Genomic DNA, 23,552 nt, shown 5'->3' on the forward strand with positions numbered 1-23,552 from the left:
GTTACTTCTTGTTGTTCAAGAGGAGTTTTGTAGGTTGTCTGGTGACGGAGGCAAAATCATCAGATCTAATAGTTCTTATGTCACCCCTTAATTCTTAAGCACTTGCAGAGAAGCAGTTGTCTAGAGCCGTTCTTCTTCCTGCCCGTATTTCAGACAGGTTCCTACTGAGTTAAAAGCAGTATATGCATATAGTCAATCCATCCAAATCGTCAAACATTCAGCATTCATAAATTTGCAGGGCAGCTCCTCCCCTTCACGTAGATTAACTTAGTATTGTGGATCTGTTGCAAATGACTTTGGGAAGTAGATAATTTCAGGTGCACAGTCAAGTTCATGATTCAGTAGAGTGCTTTGAATCTGGATGCCCAGTTGCTGGAGATCTGTCTTGAAAATAGCCTAATAAACATGAGCGCTCAGGAAAGTATCAATATGATAAAATGTTCTTTGTTATTGGAAAATTGAGACTTTTAAAATAGTCATTAAAGCATTTTTGGCAGACATTCTGAGCAGTTAGAAAATTATGGGATAGTAATTAGGGCTTCTCTGAGTGTGACTCTCACTATAAAAACCACACGCTTGTTGTGTGCCGTCTTGGAATATTCTAAATAGCATTTGTCTGTCAGGGCCATATGTGTGCCTGCTGACCACTGATGCCTCATGCCTCCATGTGCGGGGAGAAGAGGGTGGAATGGTTCTGAGCCTTCCTCGATTCCCTCTAATCACTGATGGCATTGAGATGGAAGCAGGACTATATTCAGTATGATTTTATTTCTGTGATTCAGGTTCCTAACCTATGAAATATCTTCTCTTCATCCCATTTTTAATATAATTTTTGTTAAAAAGCTTTTTAGCTCCCCCTAAAAGGAAAAGGACAATCCTGGGAAGATTTCCTGTACACATCCTTGTACAGTGGGATAAGGTGTTTTATGTCAGTCAGACTCTAAATCCATTGGATTTAAATCCTGCCCTTCCTAAGCTGCTTTGATGCCCTTAATTGATGGACCAAGTAGATGCTTCTCCTGCATCAGTGAAGGACGTATCCTTGACAGGTGTGCCGTCTGGTGCTCTTTCTTGTCCTATATCTGAAAATTTCAGGATTCGAGACTCAAGCTACTACTTTTGGAGCAATCCGTGAAGGTAGCAGAGGATCCTGAAGTAGGAGACCTCTTCCAAACTGGAGCCGAGGAGACTGTCGTTAGCAAGTATTCTAGCTGTGAGGCAGCATACCTCTGGTTCCAGCAAAAAAAAAAGAAAATGAAGTGTGCCAATACTCTCTGCAACCAAGATACTGAAGACCTTGGCACCAACGGGTTGACATCTATTTCTGGACAGGAAGACCTGGTAGTTTTTCTCTTTGGAAGTGTGAACAACTTGGTGTAGTCCTCTTGCAAGAGGGACTTGAGACTCTGAGGCTTGGTCTACACTAGACCTTATAGTTGACTGCAGATACGCAATTGTAGCTGTGGCAATTGTGTAGCTAGAATCAACGTATCCTCAGTTGACTGTAAGGTCTGTCCTCCCTAAGGGAGGTTGACAGGAGCATTTCTTCCATCACCCTACCTGACTCCTCTCGAGAGCAGGAGTACAGGTGTTGACTGCGGACTTCAGGGAGATTGATTTTGCACGTCTTTACCAGTCTACGAAATTGAACTCCCGTTAAGTGTAGACATACCCTGAGATAAGTTCTCTTTATCCATCAGTGGTATCAAGGGATGGCATCAAGGCACTTGCAGTGAAAAAGACTAAAGAGCTTGTGCCACTGGTGCTGATTTCAAATCAAACATTCATCCCAAGACTCAGTGTGGAAGTAGCTGAGAACCCACCTCCACCCTTCTCTTAGAACTGGAACCAGCAACAGCAGTATCCATGCCGGAACTGCATCCAATGGCACTATCATTTCTAGAGATGTATTTTTGCTAGCTGTCCCCGGGTGACTTCTCCCCTGCTTCTGGCTGGGAACTGTCTCCCAAGAGAAAGGAGAGGTAGCTGAAAAGTATTCCGAAACCAGTACTAAACTCCTGTGCAGGAGTAGTAGTGCATGGGCCACCCATAGTCTGTGACACCAATATAGATCTGGGTCTTGTTTTCTCAGAGGTTCCACAGCAGGGCCTTATTACGTGTTTCAATCAAGAGGAGGTGGTCCCATTTGCTTTCACCACTGGGTGAGTTTATAATGGAACCAGATGAGCTCCCTGTTGAAGGAGGAGATGTGGCTTGGAAGACACATCAGTTGCCCCATCCCATATAAAGAATCCTCCTTGTCCCCAGTATTATCCATGAGTGATTTTTGGGCATATCAGTAACTGCTCTTTGGGGGTGGTGGGGGGGTGGTAGTTGAAACTGTGGACATTGAGACAAAGATAATACTAGAGAATATGCGCAAGCTGTTAGTGCAGGAAGAATCTGAGATGCCATCAGGGTAAGGCAGGTCATTGCCACTTGTAGCAGCGTTCTGGTGATTGACATCTGATACAGCTGCATAATTCAAGGCTATAGTGATCACAGTGTACTTGGGCCTCTTGATAACAGGCACCTGAGATTCCAAAAAAGGTCCAAGTAATAATTGAGGGCCAGCTTTTGAGAGCACAATGCATTCTTTGACAAGGCACATCTCAGGGAACTTATGCGCCAGTGCCATACTCTAATCCTTGTGATATCTGCTACCTCAGACAGAACGCTGGTTTCCAACCAGAATATCTGCTGAAAAGGAACATGCTTTTACAGTTTGAGAACTGAACCTCTGATCCCCATCTGGGGTCCTCTTGAACAATATCTGCTTAGTTCTGAGGCCTCTAGTTTTCACCTTTCTGAGCAATGACCTGAATCCCACCCTTACCGATTAGGAGGTTTATACTGCTTTCCTCTTGCCCTTCACTGTAATTATCTCAAGACGGTCTGATAAAAGTCAGACCCTTATCCCTAGTGCCTCTCTAAAGACAAAGCCAGGATTTATTTTTTCCTGTAACAGCCACACAGCTTCTCCAGATCAGAATATATTTATTTACAGATAAGAAGTATACAGACAAAACATATAAAATGAAAATGTATCCAAACACTAGGTGTTGGATCTACTTCAAAAGTGCATGGCTTCATAATGAACAGCAAGAAAAGTTTCTTCATTTCCTTGCACAAGGTAATTCTCCTGGGAGTGGAAATTGTGACTTCTGTGGCAAAGGCCTACCTGTCACTGGACAGATTGCGCAAGATCCAGAACTGAATGTCCATGTTGGTAAGGTTTACAAGACTACTCTCCATCTGAGCTGTGGGTCCTCCTGCGTTTGTGTGTAGGAAACACCCTGTAGGCAAGGTATTATATTGGATGTTTCTAAGGCTTTCTCTGCAGTGTGGTACTATTCACTGCAATATCAGGTGCTGTACTCTCTAAAATGGTGGATAGCCACAGAGATCAGCCATAGGGGTCTTTCCGTATGTCTTCCAGACACATGGGTTCTCTCAACTGATTTTAGTCTATGGGATTGGAGAGTGCATCTGGTATCTGGAACTCAGAGGGAAGAAACTCAAGGATCAGCCTGTTGAAGTGCAGAACTGTCTGTCAAGCTCCACTGAGGTCCCAGTGTTAGCTAGAGGGGGTTATGTTTTTGAACATTTGGACAACATGGTCTCCGTGGCCTGTAAGAACAGTTGGGGGAGCAGAGGGGAAACTGGGAATGTAACTCTACATGTCAAAACAATGGAAGTAATGGAACAGGCATAAAAGGAGAACTGAAAAAGCAGCCTGGCTCAGCAGATGCACAGGAAACAACTCAAAGTGGTGCCTAAATCAGGAAGTTGTCTCTCTGATCTCTCAGGCATTCAGCCTCTTAGTATTGACCTGTTTGGCAGTCACAAAAGCACGGAGCAGCTAAATTACATCCAGGGTGCACATCCCAGGTTCCTGGAAACACATGCTGCTTCACACAGAAGGGGGGGAGAAGGGATCCAGAGTATAAAGAGAGAAGTGTTTGTACTAGCTGTGCATTGGTCAAGGAGATTGTGGTGCTCTGATCTGATAGAATTGAGATTAGAATTACCTTTGCAGCTACCATCAAGCCCAGGCATCCTTTGCAAAGGCCACTTTCTCTGTTCTGACCCAGACTGTCTACAACTGAGTCTGGCTACTAGCAGAGAAGGAAATCTTAGCTGCATTCCACATATCCTCTAAAGTGATCAAAACTCTCCTCCCCCAGGAGAGCTTTTACACCAAAGACTTGCTACTCCATACGGATCAGGTTTAACGATACAATACAAATCTGAAGGAGCCTCATATTGTATCACTAATGTAATGTGTAAACAAGAGCTACCTACTTCCTCTTCCCTCTCAAAGAAGCAGGCAAGCGATGATATTGGTGAACTCTGACAGAAGTCACTCTCACCGGTCGTTGCTGAAATCCATTGGTAGTTCACTATTCTACAGGTGGATGAATCTAGTATAAGACTTGTTTGCCAGCAAAGCCAGTGCAAAGTGCCCTAACTTATGTTCCAGAAGAGAGATGAATCCAGGATCCTTGCCAGTTGCTATTTTTTTTGCTCCTTCCCAACAATTCTGTTCATCCTCAGCTCGATTGCTAAAGCCAGAGAAGATTGCACCAAATTCATTCTTATAATTTCCTGCCAGGCAAGGCAGCTCTGGCTGGCTGCCCTACTTGAGATGGAAATACAGCCATGGATCAGCCTGTCAGCTCAGGCTCCTCCTTACCACTTTCTTGAAGAAGATACTGTTTGCTGATCAGCTGTAATGTGATCCCCAATTACACGTTCTCAAAGAACATTACTCACCCTACAGTAATTTTCTTTGAGATGTTTTAGTCAATATGGGTTCCAGTGGCCACCCCCACAATGTCTTTTATGCCTGTATATGGAAACACTTGGTGGCACAGGACACATGCATTTTCTCACTTGCCAGAGTTGTGTGTGCCTTTGTAGTGGAATACTCACTACCACATCTTGAAGCACCAGTTAATTTGGGGTAAGTAACTATTCTTGCAGTGATGGAACAGATTACATAAAGGTAGAGGACTGGATCCTCACTCTGGTGTATGTTCATGGAAGCTGACTTCAGCCAAGGAGCTGGAAAGATTACTGATAAGTGGACTGATATATGTAAATATGAATAAACTGCTTGAATATTGCTTGTTTCATCTGTTGTTATTGGCCAGCAAAATACATATGTGAAGAAATACTTTTCTTCTAGGTTAACGCATTGTATAAAGCAGTGAGACAATCTTTTCTAAAACTGTGTCAACTAAAGTCATGCTCAAGATTTTTGAAAGCCTTGTTTTATAGGTATTTCTTAATGCATGTTAGTTTGTGGCAGGATATTTTGAGGTACTATAGCAGTTATGAAATGATTGTTGCTTTATATCTTATTTTGTCCCTTTGAATGAAAAAAAAAGGCAATGCTCTTACCTTTTCAGATGATATTCAATTTATTTTTTTCTGGCCTTTCTAGCAACAAGCATAATACAACCCAGTTTCTTTCATTCTTTTTTTAACCAGAATTGGAGCCTGATATAGGCTTTAAGGTGGGCTGATGCTCAGTAGGCATGGAGACCTTCTCAAGTAATATCTAGGGGTAAATTTATTTCAAATTTTAAAAAATATACTATAGTAATGCAAATTCATAAACAGAGGCCTGAGGTACATCCTTCAATCAAATGGCAAGACTTTGTCAAAATGCGGAGCTTTAGAACAGATCAGGACAAGAACTATTTGACATTCAAATCAAGAGAGGAAAGTGGGGATAGCTAGGCCACACTCTCAGAAAGCTATCATCCTGCATAGTCCGTCAAGCTCTCACATGGAACCTGCAAGGAAAACACAAAAGAGGAAGACCTCAGACAATGTGGAGAAGATTTGTTGAGACTGAAGGACAAAAACTGGGGAAATCCTGGCGTCAGCTAGAAGTTTTGTCCCAAGACAAGAGTGAAGTGGAGACTTGTAAATGACCTATGGTCCGCTGGGAGTAGGAGGGTTAAGTAGCAGTAGTAAAGCAAACTAGTTTGGGTATGAGGCAAAGATTTTTTTGTGAGTTACAGATTCTTTTTTTTTTTGTAATTTCTATAATGCTATAGTGAAAAAGATGATGTGGTACTTGTAGCTTGAGAGAGAGACATTGCTTTTTCCCTATTTTTCATATTTTATTATTGCAACAAAATTGAGGTTACTTAGAAATATTTTACATGTCTGTGTCATATATGTGGAATTGCTTTCAGTATTAGGTAGTCACCAGTATTTATTTTGAAATTCATGTTTGTTTAACACAATAAAATTTCATACTTTTCCAAAAGGGCACATTTTAACTTGTTTGAGTTTATAGTGTTAATACATCTGAACCATAAAGGTGGGTAGATGAAAACTATATCTGATCTTATAGAAAAAAATTAATTTCTTATTACCTCAGTCTGTCATGTTAGAACAAAAGCGTGCCATACCTCAGTCGATCAGATTAGAACAAAAGCATACCAACTGTTTAGCTTGCAGTATGGGAAAAATTAAAAGTGTGTCTTGAAAGTAAATGGTTCTAGTAGTGGCTAGTATCGGAGAGGTAGATGTGTTAGTCTGAATCTTTGAGAACAAGAAGTAGTCCTGTGACACTTTATAGACTAACAGATATTTTGGAGCATAAGCTTTCGTGGGTGAGCATCTGACGAAGCGGGTCTTTGCCTACGAAAGCTTGTGCTCTAAAATGTGTTAGTCTAAAGGTGCCACAGGACTTCCTGTGGTTCCAGTAGTGTATCTTATAAACATCCCTTTAAGCTCCATTTTAACATCTAATTTGGTAAATAGAAGCAATAATAAAAAATTAGATTAATTATGGTTGAAGGAGTATGTTGCACACCTTGTTTTACTGCAGTGTCACTGTAGTAAAAGAGGAATCTAGACACACAATATGGATATTTATGTAAAGCCCTTAGATATGTATTACCCACCTCTCAATAAAAAGTACTTCTGTGGTCTGTGGTATTTTTTTGTGTGTGTGGGGCCAAAGATCTGCAAGTTACACAAAACACAGTTTGAATATGAAAACTATACTTCAAAAAATTCTGTTAACAATATCAGTTTTTAATTTCAACAAAAATACATAAGTCATATTTAGCCAAGACACTGTCCATTTATTTACATGATGCAGGTTGAACATGGGGAGATCATTACTGTAAAAACACATAAAAACCCATTCCTGTTGTTTTAAAAAAGTCACATGCAAAATAATTTGAGTCCTACTTACTCAGTCCAATCAAAAGTCTTTTAAAATATCAGAGTGCGTATGTTGAACTCGAGTGTCTCCATGTCACATTATAGTTCTTGGTATGGAACAGTTGAAGCACTATAGTTTGTCTTCTAAAATAAAATGTAATCACTAACAGCTTTTATAATGACAAGTAGGTTTGCTATAGAAAATCCTCTGGTTTGCATATCTTAGTGTTGGGTTACTTTGTTGATAGTTGTCACACACACATCCATCCATTGGTGGAATTCTTGATGCTTGGAAGCCTGTTATGTACTGTGACTCAGCCCCAATTTGCAATTTTTTCTTTCAGATTACAGCATTTATATGCATTTTTTCCAGTCCAATAGAATTTTGAAGTCCTAGATTGTAAAGTTATTTTGTTTTCTTTTATACTATTCTTGCATTTGCTTCAATCTTCCACATTACTAAGCCCATTAGCAAGGTTCATTTTAGACATTGAGGAGTAGCAACAACTGTTTAAACTCAAAACGAAAGTAGTTTTCAGGCTTCTTCCATAGTTTTCAAAAGAGCATGAGAGCCTGGAACCAGATCCAATGAAGAATTATTCACTTTTCTCCTGGGATAATCGTTTCTCCTTCTCTTAGCTGCATAGAGTTACTTTGGCCCATATGAGATGAGAAATGTTTTTTCTTGGAGTGCTTGCTCATATAGGTGTGCACGTGCACAGCTGTTGGAAAGTTTCCTTAGCAATTACTGCCCAGGTTGCCTAGGGAGCCCCCTGGAGTGGTGCCTGTGACCCAGCTGACCTGGCACCCGTCAGTTCCTTTCTTACCACCCAAAACAAAAAAACAGTCCAGTATCATCTTAAAGGCTAACAAAATAATTTATTAGGTGGTGAGCTTTCGTGGGACAGACCCCCTTCTTCAGACCATAACCATACCAGCACAGACTCAGAACAGTCTGTTCTGGAATGGCTATGGTCTGAAGAAGGGGGTCTGTCCCACAAAAGCTCACCACGTAATAATTTAATTTTGTTAGCCTTTCAGGTGATACTGGACTACTTTTTTGGTTTGATAGAATATAGACTAACATGGTTATCTCTCTGTTACCTTTCTTACCGCTCATGAGGCTGTTCCTATTGTGTGGCTAAGTACTGTTGCTATGCCCCAGTCTCCTAGGTTTCTGTACAAGTAAGTTGTGAAGAGTTGTGTTTAGCATAACCATTGTTTTTGGTTTAGTTAGTGTTAGGTAGTCATCAGGTAGGGGAGGACTTTCTTGTACTGCCACTTCCCCTCCTGGGGTTAAGGGAATGAAAAAGTCCCAGTGCTGTGTCTGCTTAAAGTCCATGCCAATGAGCGATACCTCATGACTCCTACCTTTTGTTGTTTGGGTGAAGCTCATCAAACAGACAAGTGCTGTGTCTGCAGGGGAGGTCAAGCCCCCTGTTTTTGTGCACCTTGTGGTGGGGTGTTTCCTCAAACACTTAACTGACTTCACCTGCCAGTTTTCCAACTGATCCTGGCTTGGGACCTTAACCTGGTGATCTGGGTGCTGAATTGCTTTCTTTTGAGAAAGCTGATGAAGGACAGTCTGGCTGGAATCTGGGAGGAGCCAAGTTAGCCCATCAGCCCAAGGCTGATAGCGCTAAGAAGGAATTGCCAACATCACGGGTGAGGAGGTAACTAAGAGTAGTTGACCCCAGTTATGTGAAGGCCTGAAAGGAGGAAGACATTTTTCCCTCAGGTCCTGAGGACAGGGCCAAAAATCACAGCAATGATGTAAATAGACTGGGGTTGTTTGTGGGAATGGTAGAGAGAATTTAAAATAAAATGATGCAATCACTGGAACTGAATCAGTTTCTGCTGGGAATAAGGCAGAAAAGGAGCCATGCCAGGTTACATTGCGGAACTGTATATTCCTAAGTTACAGAACCTCTTGTGTGGAAAGCATATGCATTGAAAATATTTCTCTGTGGCTTATTGATAAAAGTTTATTCCTACCTCTTCATTGTTCCAGGATGTGTTCAGTTATTTGGAAGATCTTTGAAAGAAACGTCTGGGATTCATTAGCCTTTACCAAAAATACCATTACAGTTTGGGGAGGTTATTATGGGCCTAGGTGGGCTTCAGATACAATTGCTCGTTGTTACTTGTTTATAAAGGTTCTGTTCCTTGTTTGAATTGCATTAGTTTAAAAAGTGAGCAAGTTATATTCTGGCATCACTGATCTTCCATTTACCATTTTCCATAAGGATAATGTAGTTTGTGAGCTGCACCAGATACTCTTTTCCTGAAGTAGCCTTGTATTTTCAGTTTGCATACTTACAATCTTGATGAGGTCTTAGCCTCATAATATTTGCTAAACATTTGAAGATCTGGTTCTTGAACCAAAGGACATACACAATTTGAATTTAGGTGTTACACCATGAATGAAAATCACATACAGTAGATGAATAGTTAGAGTTAGGATAAAAACACCCTTTCAGTTTGTTGGACTCTGTTTCCCCTGTAAATAGTTCTCATTGTTAGTTTAAGTCCCCTAGGGACTTAGGCTGGGGTCAGAGCATGCTCTGTTCACCAGGTTTCAAGAGAGTTGTGGTTGCAGTCAGCCTGTGCCAGTTAGTGACCACCACTGCAACTGTTTGCAGTGCTTAGGAAATGCACATATCAGCAACAAGTACCACACTTGCAAGTGGCTTAAGCCTCAGACCAAAAAGGAGAGGGACGTTTTTCTTTAGGCTCTCTTAATGGAATCCGTCTTAGTTCTGGTACGCAAATACTTTGACTCGCCAAGTGCCGGCATGTCCTGCCAACATTCTCTAGCTTTGCATAAACCTAAGCAGGCAGGGGCAGATCTCCGGGTCCTAAGAAGAATAAACCCAAGACACAGGCTACCGTTGATCCTTCTGCTGCAGCCCAACAGACCTCTCAGGCCCCTTCAGAGCATGGTTCCCTTTCTCATTCCCTAGCTCCCTCTTAGAGCAGCATTGAATATGCCTTGATCAGTCAATGCTGGAAGCCTTGCTGGTGGTCCAGGACATCTTGTCAATGCCAGTGCTGCCAACATCTGTAATTGCTGAACTGCACCATAAAGGAAGGTCTGCCATGGCATCACCTCAGTTTTTGCAGAGGCATCATTTCCTCTCCTGGGGAGTATCTAAGGTCTCACCTTTACGCTGTGAGAGCCTCAGTACCCACAGCCCAGCTTGGTCCTCTGCAGGATCCAGGGCCACAGAGGACATCTGGCAGAGTTCACCAGGTCTTCAGTGCAGATCTCTACAGCCACAGGGCCCCCCCCCGCCCCATGGTGTGGATGACATTCCCATGCACTTCCCTGTGGTGTATCAATGAGGACACAGGGTCTGGCCGTCCTGCTCTGCTTTGCGGCACTGCTTTTTGGGTGACTGGCACTGCTCCTGAGCCTGCTGTGAGCCGATTGGCCACAAACACCCATAATTTCCTAACAGCCAGTGTTCTTCAGGGGGGACCATTCTCACAGTTTCTTCGCATCCTGGGTTTTGGTGCCCTATGAAGTGCGTCATGTGTACACCGCTCCTGTGGGTACTGCTGAAGGAAAATCTGGCATGTGGCAAGCGCACCCTTATGTTGAATGAACAGGAGTAACACATCTTAAAGAACACCATTAACAGAAACAGAACTGTCTTTATTTTATTTAGAGGCACCACAAGTATTGTGTTCCAAATATTAAATTTTAAAATTGTTTTTGAAAGAAATCAGCTGAGAGTGAGTAAAAAGGGGAAATTTTAATTGAAACTATTCTCCATCTACAATAACTTATGCTCCTTTGTTCACACCTATTTCTTCGAACATTTCAGTAACTGAGGCTTTCTCCAGTTTCCATTTTTCTATGTTTAATTCCTGTTGAATAATTTTCATATTACTGTGCTCTTTTTTTGAAGTGTTTCAGGAGTTTTGAGGGTTTTAAATTGGGGTAGGAATATTTTTGTTGGTGTACAGTGTACATCTTTACGAAGGTAAGAGTAATGTTTCTTCCTCATTTGCAAAGCTTTAACTACATTTCAGCTTTACAGCAGGCTATTCACAAGCATTTATATCAAATTGCCTTCTCGGCATGGGGCATTTGAATTAGGATCCTTGGTATAAGTGTTAATTTGAACATCCACCCTTAAAAAAAAATGTCTGACTTCAGGATGAAGCAAATGGTAGATTTAATAGTCCCTCTTGATTTTATCCCCTCTCCCATTCTTTTCTCTCCTTTCCCCCCCATGTTTGTTGTTTTTAAACCTTTACCATTGAGAGGAAGATTTTCTGTGTTTTCTTTGAAAGCCTATTTTTCATCAGAATTCAGATTTCATCTGCCCCAGTGTGCTAGGATGGGGAGGGGACCTTATTTGCTAGAAAAGCATGCTCCCCCATCTGTCCAATTTTTTTTCGTTTCTCTATGCAAACCTTATATTTTCCCTAATTTCCTGTAACTTAAAAAAGAAAAACAGAGAGGAAACTCGTCTTAGTAAATGACTCCAGTGTATAATGCTGCCTTTAGGGAAAAACTGGAGTGGGGCTGACTGATAGTTCCATGGAAGTCTTAGATCAGGCCCAACAATGGGGGGAAGGGGGTATGCTACAAAGGGCTCAATTGCCCCAGGGCCTAGCATTTTAAAGGGGTCTGGAGCACCAGTAGTTGCTGAAGTGGTGGCAGCAAGAGGTTTGAGCACCTTTGAAACGCTGAGGCAGTGTTGTGCCACCTCCCTGCGCACAGGTCTGAGGGAGCATGTGGGGGCACCCAGGGATTGTTGCCCAAAACCCTGTTCCTTCAGAGCAGGGAGCCAGCCCCTGCCCCACTCCCTCTTCCCCTGGCCCTTGGCCTGCCGTCTTTGACTATTAAGTGACTAGTAAATAATTCAGCATGATAAATAACATTAGGAAGCTCATGGGAGTTGTTAATATGACTGCTTTCTCTAGTCTTCGCCACAAGAATCAATTCCTAAAAAGTTTTGATTAATCATTTTGTTACTCAGTTTTAAGACCATGGAACTCCATTAGTGTTCATTACACTCCAGCTTCAGTTATGAATCAGGATTTGCAAGCATCTGTAAAAACATTCTGTGTGGTTTAAAATTTTCATGCTATTAAATCAGATCATGTGACCTATTGAAAATGTTAAGGGACTAATTCAGTACTACATTACTGGTTTTTTTGTATTGTTGTGACTCAAAAAATGGGTTGGAAAACTGTGTTTGTGTGATTTTTATTTCAGTGAATTAAGCTAAGATTAATTGGGCTTTATTTTGTGCCTCCTGTCTCTTGAGCGTTCCTAAATTTATTACTGTAAGTTCCCCAAATTTCTGTACATTTTCTTTTATAAAGAAGGAATCTTTTTATAGATTCAGAATTCAGTAATGATATGCAAAATGACTTCCACAAGTAACAAAGAAAGGTGACTTTTATTTTGTATCTTTTACTGTTGGGAATTAATATACATTTTCAGGAATATTAAATGTAAATTATGAGTAGGACAGGGCATTTGCTATGCATAATAGATACCTCAAATACTTACATTTGTGTGGCTATATATATTCTGGGTATTGCTGTATTTGTGTGTTCTGAAAGTAAATACAATCCTTGTTGATTTATGCCTCTGAAAACTGACAGTTACAAAGAGGAGGCATATGATGATGTATCACTTAGCTGCATTCTATTGACCCAGCATTTCTGTGAGTGACGCATCTTGATTCCTCAGCATGCTTGTAATCTTTGCATTGGCAATTACAGTTGCATCATTTGTATTGTGCTGTAGTTTGGTTGTGTTGATGTTTTCTGATATGTATAACTTTATATATCAGAATTTACCCTGAAATGTATCTAAATAAGTATCAACATCCGTGTTTCTCACCAAGTTCTAGTTACCCTTTTTAGACACATTTCACATGCACTTTTATTCTCATGCAACTAAAATTGACAGCAACTGTTAGCATTTTAAATAATGTAGAATAAACTCTTAATACTAAAAATCCAAACAACTTTCTGCTGAGCAATTGAAGTTTAAATGCATCTTACTACACTTGTGCACCTTTTTGGTCTTATACATCTTAATTGTACTCTATTTATACAATGAATTAAATAATCAGTCTAATTGAGGCACTCTCTGGTGCATCTCCAAATGAATATTCTACTTAAGTGAATCATTTTTTCATGGTAACCTTTTCAATTGTGTCTGGTAAATTTAACAACAACTGTAAGACTTGCCAGGTCAAGGTTGTCATTGGAGCTTCATGGAACACTTCATTGTGAGGAAAACTAGCTTGCTTTTTCCTTGCCTCTGACCCTTCTCTTGATTGCTTAGCCTCTTATTGTAAAATACTGTAAAATCTTTTGGTAATTCTGTAGTTCATACATTGTATAAAAGATTTTGCAAACTCAAAATATTGAAAATTGATTTTTTCTCAGTAAAATTGTTGCCAAAAATGAAATCGTTGTCAGCAGCAATACCACCGCTGTTTTGTATTTTGCAATTTTAGAAATTTGGGTCACAAGCCAGAAGACATAAAGGAGAAGTAGTAATTTCATCCTTGTTCTCCATATGATCTCTTTGCTTTTACCTATCAATATTCCTTTATATAGCAGAAACAGCTAGAATATGGATTGCAAGAACAATATTGAAATGAAGTAAGTTGTCAGAGAGGTAAATTGTCCATCATTGTGATTTTTTTTGTTTTATTTCCAAAAACAGTACAGTAAGGTCTCAAAGTATGCAAGGGTTCCGTTCCACGCACCCTCGCATAACCCGGATTTTGTGCAAGTTGGAGTCTGGCTTTTTCCCTGGCAGAACACATGTTCTGCAGCCGGGGAAGCAGCGGAAAAGTAAGTCCGGGGGGTAGGGGGTGCGGCGGGCAGTTGGAGGAGCATTAAGCCTGGCGGTAGGTTGGGGCCATGGGAGGTGGGTGCGGGGGATAAGGCTGGGGTGGGTTAGGGCTGCAGCGGGGAGAAGGGGGGAGTTAAGCTGAAGCTGTGTGCGGGGTGGTGAGCCAGAGCCCTTCTCAGGTGGTGAGCCAGGATGTGGCGGGACATTGAACGGGAGCCAGAGCCAGCCGTGGGTGGTGAGAGGGTGGGGGCAGGGTTTGAATTGGAGCCACACATGGGAGTTTACACTGGGGCGGGAGGATGGAAATGGGGCCACGTGCGAGAGGTTTGAATTGGAGCTGCACGTGGGGGGTTTAAACCAGTGCGGGGAGTAGAGGGTGAACTAGAGCCACATGTGAGCCAGAGGTGAGGGTGGCCCGTGAGCTAGAGCCGTGCCTGGATGGTGAGCCAGGCTGCAGTGGAGGGCTGAGCTGGAGCCAGAACCAGGTGTGGGTGGTGAGCTGGCAGGGGGGTTGAACTGGGTGTAGGGTGTTGAACTGGGGCTGCGAGTGGGGGACTGGGGGAGGGGGTTGAACAAGAGGCGCACACGGGGGATTTAAACCGGGGCAGGAGTATGGAAATGGGGCCGAATGCGAGGGGTTTTAACCAGAGCAGGGAGTGGAGAGCCAGGGATGGGGGTGGCAGGTGAGCCAGAGCTGCATGTGGGCGGTGAGTTGGCAGGGGGTGTTGAACGGGGACCAGGGAGGTTGAGTCGGAGTTGTGCCTGAGGGGTGGTGAGCTGGAGTCAGAGGCAAGGGTGGGAGTGAGCAGGAGCTCTGTGCGGGTGGTGAGCGGAGCTGGGGACAGGGCTGAGCTCAGGCTGTGCAGAGCCAGTGGGGCTGAGCCAGGACGGGGGCAGCGAGTTAAGCGCAAATGGAAAGTGCTACAGGGTTTCCAGTAGGAATTGGGGTCAGGCGCGTAAGAGCAGAGTCGTGTACTCCTGAGACCTGATTGTATATTTTTCATTTAAAGTTGCGTGATGGCTGTGGTATTTGTACAGAGGAACATTTCACAAAAGGAGGATATTATTCTGTACCTAGGACTTTAGTGAATGTAAATGTGAGCAAACTGGGAAGCTTGAGCCTGAGAAAATACAATTTCTTGAACCTACGCTGATGCTGGTATCTGCAAACAGAAAGATAGTGCTGAGTTTTCTGAAGGGAGGTTGGTTGTTAAATTAAATGAGAACAGAACCTCAAACTGAGTTCGGGTTTGAATGTGGAAAATTGTGTGAACTGACTCAGTATTCATGGATGTCGGAAGAGGAATGAGATGGTGGGGAGAAGCATATGAAATTTGCAGGACAAAAGGCTGGTTTTGTGGTAAGAACCACATTTGAATTGTAATTCTTAATTGCATTGTGTGATATAGAGCAACGTTGCGTAATAGTTATTGTTGAGAACAGAAGACAGATATAACTGGGATTGCTCAGCGGTTTGAGCATTGGCCTGTTAAACCCAGGGTTGAGAGTTCAATCCTTGAGGAGGCCATTTAGGGATTGGGGCAAATAGACATCACGGATGGTGCTTGGTCCTGCCAAGAGGTCAGGGGACTGGACTAGATAACCTCCTTAGGTTCCTTCAAGTTCTAGGAGACGTAGCTCCATGATAGTAGGCCAGCACAGGGATCGTTTAGTGTTACTGGAAGTAAACTGTACTTCTGTACTTTTAAAGGCGATCTGCAGTCACTTCTGATCACATCCAATAAGGTTTTATCTTCCCCCAGCCACATCTTCATGAGTTAGAGTGGTGGTATCCCTGCTTTCCAGATGAAGTTTTGGAGCACAAAGATTTAAATGACTTGCTCAGTGTCAGTCAGGAAACCCATTAAAGGCAGTAACAGAATCCCTGGCTTCTCAGACTCATCCATGATGGGTCTTCGCATCTCAGCATCCACAGGCCTGTATGTGGGAGGAGTGTGAGGGAAGCATTTGCACTTGCCCATCCCACTCCCCTATCAGCCTGACCAGAAATTACCCAGGGGAGGGGCTGGGTGACAGGTGGCAACCACAGGGGATCACCTCTCCCCACGCTTGCCGTGGGGTGATTTGTCTTCTCCTCTGGGCCTGTGGAGAAGCAAGGTGGTCAGTAGGCTTGGAGGCCCAGGTGAGCTCCATGTGGTGAGTGCTGGGAAGGGGTGGAGGCAGTACCTTGCAGTGCTGCTGTGGCAGCCGTGGCTTCTCCCGTCCCACGTAATCTTTCTCCTCCCGGGCCCTCTCTTAGGGCCGTCCTGCGCACTCCAGTCGTATACCTTGAGTACCTCAGATACCCCATCCCTGATTCTTACATCTCTGTATCTTCAGGCCACTACCCAGAGTGTCTCGTGCTCCATCCCATAATTTTTTGGAGTATTTTTTTATTGACTTGTGGATTGGTTTGGCATCTTAAAGCTGAGCTGTGTGTGGATAATATGCATTTTGGTGTGTTCACTAGCTTGAGTTGTTAAATGGGTGGTAATACAGGTACTGCAAGAGTAGTTTTCTTTTTATTTGATTTCATATTTAATATCAAAAGCATTGCTTTTTGTTAATTATCCCTTATTTTAATGTGTGTTTTTCCATGCCCATGGACTGTTTACAATATATATTTAGTTCTAGGTTTTTTGTTTGCACTGGTGATGCACATCCACACATTACTTCAGTATTGGTGTTACACATAAGAAATTTTAACCCATCCAAGAATGAAAAATCTTAGAACACCACTCATCTGTCCTGTCTGCTGTCAGGAGAGCCCCGGTGCATGGGTGGAGCTAGGAGAGCCCTGGGTGTGCGGCAGCCAGGAACTCGGAATGCAGCGTATGTAGAAGGGGGTTGGGGGAGGAGGGTAGCAAGGGCTTTGGTGCACAAAGGCCTGGCCCTTGGTAGCAGGCATGCTGGGGAAGAAGAGAAGGGCTAGGCTAGTTGGAGAGGGCCAGGGGCAGGGCTGCTGGAGAGCTGGGGGTGTGGGGAGAAGGGCCGGGCCCACTGTGGAGTGGGTAATCCACGCTTATCCTAGAATCATAGAGCTGGAAGAGACCTAAAAAAGCCATCAAGTCCAGCCCCCTGCCCTAGGCCAGACCAAACCCATCAGACCAGCCCAACCAGGGCTTTGTCGAGCCGAGACTTAAACACCTCCAGGGATGGAGTCTCCACTGCTTCCCTGGGTAGACCATTCCAATGCTTCACCACCCTCTTAGAGAAAAAGTTTTTCCTAATGTTCAACCTGGACTTTCACAACCGCAGCTTGACCATTGTTTCGTGTTCTGCCATCTGTGACCATAGTAAGCAGCCTCTTTGCAACCTCCCTTCAGTAAGTTGAAGGCTGTTATCAAGTCCCCCCCTCAGTCTTCTCTTCTGCAGACTAAACAGACCCAATTCCCTCAACCTTTCTTCATAGGTCATATGCTCCAGCCCCCTAATTATTTTGGTTGCCGTCCACTGGACCCCCTCCGGTGTATCCACGTCATTCCTATAATTGGGGGCCCAAAACTGGACACGGTACTCCAGATGTGGCCTCGCCAAAGCTGAATAAAGAGGAATGAACACTTCTCTGGATCTACTGGCAACGCTCGTCTTGATGCAACCGAATATGCCGTTAACCTTCTTGGCTACAACAGCACACTGTTGATTCATGTCCAGCTTCTCGTCCACTACAACTCCCAGGTCCTTTTCTGCAGAACTACTACTGAGCCAGTTGGACTCCAGCCTGTAACAATGCTTGGGATTCTTCTGGCCCAAGTGCGGGACTCTGCACTCGTCCTTATTGAACCTCACCAGATTTCTTGAGCATGAGCTTTCGTGAGCACAGACTCACTTCATCAGATGCTGGTCTTGGAAATCTGCAGGGCCAGGTATAAATAAGCCAGAGCTAGGGTGGGGATAACAAGGTTAGCTCAGTCAGCAAGTGTGACGCTTACCACCAGCAGTTGATCTGGAAGTGTGAACTTCCCCTCCCTTGGTGTTTCACACCTCCAGATCAACTGCTGGTAGTAAGTGTCACACTTGCTGACTGAGCTAACCTTGTTATCCCCACCCTAGCTCTGGATTATTTATACCTGGCCCTGCAGATTTCCAAGACCAGCATCTGATGAAGTGAGTCTGTGCTCACAAAAGCTCATGCTCAAAACTTTTCTGTTAGTCTATAAGGTGCCACAGGACCCCTTGTTGCTGTTACAGATCCAGACTAACACGGCTACCCCTCGGATATCAGATTTGTTGCTGCCTGGTCTTCCAATTTGTCGAAGTCACTCTGGACCCTATCCCTACCCTCCAGCGTATCTACCTCTTCCCCCCTAGTTTAGTGTCACCCGCAAACTTGCTGAGGGTGCAATCCAACCTCTCATCTGGGTCATAGATAAATATGTTGAACGGAACAGGACCCAGAACTGAACCTTGGGGCACTCCACTAGAAACCAACCACCACCTGCTTCCTATAAAAGCAACTCCTTCCAGAAATTCCCGTTTATGGGCCTGATCAGTATACCCTGAATAGAGGTCCGTGGAGTATTAAGTAGGTTTCTAGCAGAACTAGAATTTTACTAGGTTCTGCTACATTTTAATAAAAATGTATTCGGTAGCAAAGAGTTAGCAATGGTACATGGAGAGGTACAGCAAAGGCAACAACTTGCATGACAAAAATTGTTCATATAGATTTCACATTCTCTTACTAATAGGTTAAGGAATCCAGGAAAGGAAAGGAAACTTGTATTTGGAGCCTAGAGAATAAGAACTAAGGTTCCATCTGTGTTTCTAGGACAAGAAAGTCAGTTGAGAGCAAATACAAGTACAGAATGCTTGGCAAAAGTAAGGATAGCAGAAGGCAATGATCCTGAGTCTTTGAGAGAATAACCTGCAAGAAGGGCTAGTTATGATGGAAGGGTGCGGAGTGATGCGCATGCGTGCAACATTCTTGTGTACTAGCACCATCCAGTTTGAAAAGAAAAACCTTTGGATTTTTCTGTATAAACCCACAGGACAGAAGAGTGAGTGAGTGAGAGAATAGAGAGATCTGTTCAAGGAAACTGCTTGAGAAATAAGTATACGGGATTGGGGTAAGCATTTGCACAGCATGAAGCAGAGTAGGTGGTGGATGTAAGTGAAATTGGAAGTAGATTAGGGGAAAGACCAGACATCCCATTGTGTGAAAACCATTATTATCCCTTTACTCATGGCTGTTCCTTGATAGAGGGATATGGAAAGAAGTACTGTGATGAAGGCTGGTGCAGATAGTTTGTCAGATGATAAAACCTACTTTTTGAAAACATTGTTGAAAGAGCAACAAAATATATTATGAACTATTATGAACTACTCTGTAGTTTGTATAGTTAATACAAAATTTGGCCAAAGTGGTAATGGTGAACTTTAACTATAGGCAGTAGGAAGCTTAAGAATTTTTTGAAGTTTCAGAAAATGCAGTTCCCAGTAGCAAATTTAAAGGAAAATTGGATTCTTCTTTGAATGTATTCCTATGGGTGCTTCAGTGTAGGTGGTGTTTGCATTTCTGTGCTGCTGATCTGAGAACTTGGTAGCAGTGTTCATTGGGCTGGGAGGTTAGCCTGGGTATGCGGTTTACCATCTGCAGTTCCTTCTCAATCACCCCAGCTAGAGTATTTGCTTCAATTGTCAATTTGTAGATCACAAACTTCTATAATTGCTAGTTTTTATCTTCTTGGAAGCCTCTTTGCTGCTGTTAACTCATTCTGCTATTTGTTTTGCTGTTGCTTTAAAAAGATATCCTTCTTTGTCATCCACTGGTTTGGGGGTGCGGAGAGGGCAGGCCACCTGTGCAAGGTTAAGCTGTCCTGGGTTCAAGAAGTGTCACATTTGCAGTAAGTTGGCGTTGTGGATAAGCGTTCCCCCCGGCATTTGTGTCTGAGCGGGCACCAGTTCCAGCAGAAGTGTTCTCTCTGTCAGTAGCTCCAGCCAAGACCCATAAAGATTGAGAGCTTTGCCCAAAAATTATTGTTATGCAGGCAGCTCTTCCACTCCTAGTTTCTGAGAAGTACGAGTCTTCCTTTCAGCCGTCAACTTCGAAGGGCTGTGGGTCAAAGAAACTGCCTAGGGACTCCTCTCTTAAAAAAGAGAGTGTGATGTCCTTTCTGCAAGTCGAGGGGTAGCCAAAAGCGATCACCATTTCGTTTTATATCCTTGGCACTGCCAGCACCAAAACTGCTGTCCGATACCCGTGTCTCGCAGCCATTGTCTGTATTTGGTACCTCTGAGAGGCCCGGGATCCTTTTGGGCACAGACACGAAATCTTCTGTACCGAAAGATATGCGCAGACACCCTAGAATGACACTCCTGGTATGTGGTTCAACATCGGTCCTGCCAGCCACAATAGCCCACCTGCCACAGGAGACACTGATGGGGGTCTCAAATTGTATTATGTAACGCTTCACACCTTCAGAGAGTGTTGTGCAGTCACTGGAGACTGCTTCCAAAGCCACCTTTGGCTCCACAGTACTGTCATCTGTAAGTGAACCAATTCCAAAGTGCCAGTTCTTTAAAATGGGTACTGTTCAGCATGCACCTACACTGGAGTACCTGTGGGGACTTTATTCAAAGAAGTTATTCATCTTGTGCAATAGTGATGGGTTTGTTTTTTTTTTTAAAATCTCTGCCCCAGTGGGAGCTTGTTTTCATTTCTGACTCTGTGACAGAGAAGGAACTGAGGGTGGTTAGCCCCTGCAGTTGGCTAGCCTTGTGTGTGATGGCCCAGTGGACATTGCTACTAAAGTTCTCCAGTCAGCAGCAGAGGGAGGCTGACACACCTGCTGTGGAGTACCCAGCCGTGCACACATCTTAAAGAACCTTTGTTACTGCACAGGGTGAAGAGCTTCTTTTCCACCAAAAAGGGTCTTAGACGGTTATAATCATTCCAAGCCTTGTAGTTCAAGTTTTTGATATCTAAAATAAAATAGTGCTGAAATCAGTGAACTAGCAATCTTCAAGTATGTTACTGTGCAATGAGTTTAGTTTCCTTTCTAGTGCATTTCAGCTAAAGGTGATGAACCATTGTCTGTTAGCAAGCAGAGTTGTAAAGCTTTGAAAAAAGCTGCATTTGATGTAGTGTATTGGCAAGGCTCTACACTCGTGTTTCTTGAACTTTGGTACGAGCGACCCCTTTCACAGCAAACCTTTTTAGTATCTCTAACCCTCTGTTTCTCTATAAATGAACAACATTAACATTATTATAAATACCGGAGGCAGTGTGGATTTTGGGGATAGATGCTTACACCTCGTGGTCCTCCCATGGACTAGCTTCATGACTTCCTGAGGACCCCTAGCTTGAGAACCTCTGCTCTATACCAAAAATGCAGAGTGGCTACTCTGTCGTAATGTGTGTGTATATCATTAGTAAATTCCTTGCAGGCTTAATGAGTTATTGTGTATTCAGTAAATAAGTTGTCTTCACGGAAGAATTAACTTAGGTGTTTGGCCCTTGGATTAGCCTAGCTGAGGAGGCTATGTCTATGCTAGGCAAAGTAGGTCAACTGCAGATATGCAATTCTAGCTGCAGCAGTTGCATAGCTAGAATCGGCTTGCTTAGCTGTCCCTACTGAACAAGGTTGACACGAGAACTCTCCTGTTGACCTCCCTTACTCGTTGCATCTTGCGCTGCTCTGGGAAGGCATGGGGAAGGGGCTCTTATCCTGCCTGGCTGCTCACAGCTGTGGGAAGCGAGGCAGGTTAACAGCCCAGCAGCTTCACATTGTGAGCTTCCCGCAATGTGAAGCCTTGTAAAAGAAGGGTTTACTGTATCTCATTATTGACTGGGTAGGTCTCTCTGATCCCAGGATTGGCCTTGGAGCAGCTGCTGCTATTTCTTTCTTCAGACTTTCAGGCACCATTTCTGTTTATGGCCTTGCCTAGGCTGTATTGTAAGATTAAGGGCTGGGACATTAGGTTCTCGCTAACAGCTCACAGGTGGGGGTGCTGCAGCCCAGACAGAGCAGCTTGTGTCGATGGCATGCCATGGGTGTGGACGCTCCAGCCTTGCCAGAGCAGTCCTGATTGCTGGCATGTCATGGGCTGGGGTCAGAGGATGGCTGGGGAGACAGCTCCAGCCCGGGCTGGTTAATGGTAACTTGTTAACCAATTTAAAGGGATTTTACATCCCTAATTCTGAGGAGCTAAGGGACAAGGGGTTCTACTCCTGCTGTTTCCTAATGCTCATGGTGAAGATAGGTGTCAAACACGTCTTAGACTTGCAAGGACTCAATCCATTTATTGTGAAGGTGAAATTCTGCATGGTCTCCCTAAGCAGAATTATCCCTTTTGTGGATATGGGAGACTGGTATGCCACCCTTGACATGAAAGGTGCATACTTTAATATAGCAATTTGGCTGAGAGATGGAGATTTTGTGAAGTTTGTGATCAGCCATAGCACCATCAGTTCATGATGCTCCCATTTGGCTTATAAGTAGCTCCCAGAGTGTTCACTAAGTGCACATAAGTGATTGCAGCATTTCTCTGTAAGAGGTAGACGCAGGTGTATCCCTACGTTTATGATTAGCCATTGCAGGGGCTTTCCTGAATCTGCTTTACTCACAAACATTTTCTAGACACTTGGACTTCTCAACATGGACAAGTCAACCAAGGTATCAACTAAACAAATAGAATTCCTTTAGATAGAGCTGGACTCTGTTCAGGTGAGTGACACTACCAGAGGCCAGACTTCAAACACGGTCAGACATCATCTGGACTCTCAGGTGCTACCTCATCACAACTGTGCGGGTATGCCCCAGATCCCTAGGGTGCACACGGTGGCCTACGCCTACATGGCCAGGTATGCCAGATGGCAGCTCAGACTATTCCAGACAAGGCTTGCCTCAGTTTACCAATTTTGGAATTGGTCATAACAGTACTTAGGTGAGTCCCAGATGCTTTTCATTTGTGGCTGTAACCCATGCAAGGTTCCAAGAAAATCCGTTTCATCTCCGTCAACCATCTGTGACTTTAGTAGGACATATCAGATCTGGGCTGGAGGGCCCACCTAAGAGATCTGCAGATGCAGAATTGGGAGTTGATGTAGGAAGAGATTTTGGACTACAGTATAAAGGAGCATGCAGCAGGGAGACGAGCCTGCCAGGCCTTACACATCTGAATACAGAGTCACTGCATGGAAATAGGGACCGACAATACCATGGACGTGTTTTACATAAAAAAGCAGGTAGGTGCCCCTCCTCATCGTTTTGTCACAACACCTTCCTGCTCTGCAACCTCATGCCATCCACCTGGAGGCGTTTTATCTGCTAGACCTGTAGAATGATCTTGTGGGACCACCTCCACAAAATGTTTCTCACCGAGGAGTGGTCCATCTGGGTGGACGTCCTATATTTCTTCTTCCAGTTGTGGGGGTTTCCCCAGTTAGACTTATTTGCCACAAGGAGCAATAGAAGGTGTTTGTTTCCACTCATACACAAGGTATTGCTCAAGATTCACAGGGAAAGAGTGGAAGTAATTTTGATGGCCCCAGTGTGGCTTTGCCAGTAGTGATACACCA

At 43.6% G+C, this 23,552-nt stretch overlaps 1 protein-coding gene across 2 annotated transcripts in view; it reads left to right on the top strand.

Moving 5' to 3' along the window:
* OLA1 (Obg like ATPase 1) overlaps positions 1 to 23,552 on the top strand; it is a 192,991-nt gene that overhangs the window by 27,810 nt on the left and 141,629 nt on the right. The gene's annotated exons all lie outside the window — the stretch shown is intronic.

The sequence above is a fragment of the Carettochelys insculpta genome, chromosome 8 (genome assembly GCF_033958435.1).
Source record: "Carettochelys insculpta isolate YL-2023 chromosome 8, ASM3395843v1, whole genome shotgun sequence".
Lineage (NCBI taxonomy): Eukaryota > Metazoa > Chordata > Testudines > Carettochelyidae > Carettochelys > Carettochelys insculpta.